Source organism: Tupaia chinensis, unplaced genomic scaffold (genome assembly GCF_000334495.1).
Source record: "Tupaia chinensis unplaced genomic scaffold, TupChi_1.0 Scaffold138407_1, whole genome shotgun sequence".
Classification (NCBI taxonomy): domain Eukaryota; kingdom Metazoa; phylum Chordata; class Mammalia; order Scandentia; family Tupaiidae; genus Tupaia; species Tupaia belangeri.
Genome location: NW_006198305.1, coordinates 1,277,641 through 1,279,182, shown reverse-complemented (window position 1 = coordinate 1,279,182; position 1,542 = coordinate 1,277,641). Strand labels below are relative to the sequence as shown.

Here is a 1,542-nt window from a genome sequence, read left to right as displayed (position 1 = left end):
GTTCCAAAGTAGGTCAATCCTGCCATTGCCACCATCAAGACCAAGCGCCCCATCCAGTTTGTGGATTGGTGCCCCACTGGCTTCAAGGTTGGCATTAACTACCAGCCTCCCACTGTGGTGCCCGGGGGAGACCTGGCCAAGGTGCAGCGTGCTGTGTGCATGCTGAGCAACACCACAGCCATTGCTGAGGCCTGGGCTCGCCTGGACCACAAGTTTGACCTGATGTATGCCAAGCGTGCCTTCGTTCACTGGTACGTAGGTGAGGGGATGGAGGAAGGAGAGTTTTCTGAGGCCCGAGAGGACATGGCTGCCCTTGAGAAGGATTATGAGGAGGTTGGTGTGGATTCTGTTGAAGGAGAAGGTGAGGAAGAAGGGGAGGAATACTAATTACCATTCCTGTCAGCCCTGCAGCATGTCACACTCCCAGAATTTCAGCTCCAACATTAGCTGACCAGCATTAAAGCTTTCTGGTTAGACTGTCTTCACTCAACTATGATCATGTTTTACATTTCCTTGTGTACCTGTGAAATTTTTTTCATTATGTCTCAGAAGTAAAGGCTTTAAAAAAAAAAAAATTGGTTTAAGACATCTGTTGCTTATAGTTGTAAGTTCTTAATCCTTGTTTTCAGCTTCAGCTTGCTGGCCCAGAGGCGATGGCCCTGGAGAGTGGGGGGGGGGTGGCACCTGACGCCGCCTTGGGGGGGGGCACGCGCTGAGCCCGGGAGGGCCTGCGCAAGTCCCCCCGCCGGTCGCAGCCCTGGCGCAGGGCCTTAAACCAAGCATATTAAGATAAACATGTTGTTTGATTAATAAAAACCTAGACAAAAGATATGTTGGCAATTGTGAAGACTTTTACTTATTAATCTTTTTAAATTACATTTGAAACTAGGTAATTTATTAAAGTTATATTAACTTGAAAATCATTTAAACCAATATTTATGAGTGTTCTTTTTTATAAACCAATTTTAAGGCCTTTTTATACAGACATATAACATATAGTATGTAGCATGACATATTATATGTATGGATGCAAACACACATCAGGACTGTAAGAGCCAATTTCCCTGGAGTTACTTTGTCACTAATAAGGCAATTTACATAGATACATCATAATCCTCAGTCTGGTGTTGAAAGTCCTGAAAGTGATCTAGAAAACAGTTGGGGGGGGGAGGGCACATTTAGATGAACAGACTGATGACTGTCCCTGACCCATCTTGACTAAAACAAGACTGACAAAGACGAGACAAATCAAGATAGTGCACCCAAAGATAAGCAGGGTGATGACTGGTACTGTCCCATTTGGACGAAGATAGGGATGACAAGGACAAGACAAAGAAAGACAGTGCACCCAGAGATCACTGTCATCAAGGACCTGAAGTGCCGTCACACTTGGGCCCAAGGACCTGGAGGTTCTGCTGTGTCCAGCCCTCCTAAAGTCCCACCAAGAGAGTTCTCAAACCAAGATAACAAGAATCTTACTAGGGAACCAGCAGTTAGCGTAATGGCTATGTCGCTGGACTCCCACGTAGTCGACCGTGGTTC

At 46.0% G+C, this 1,542-nt stretch overlaps 1 protein-coding gene and 1 pseudogene across 1 annotated transcript in view; both read left to right on the top strand.

The window, feature by feature from the left end:
* Nucleotides 1-575, top strand: LOC102473640 (tubulin alpha chain-like; annotated as a pseudogene).
* LOC102487630 (DNA repair and recombination protein RAD54B-like) overlaps nt 1-1,542 on the top strand; it is a 67,890-nt gene that overhangs the window by 8,766 nt on the left and 57,582 nt on the right. The gene's annotated exons all lie outside the window — the stretch shown is intronic.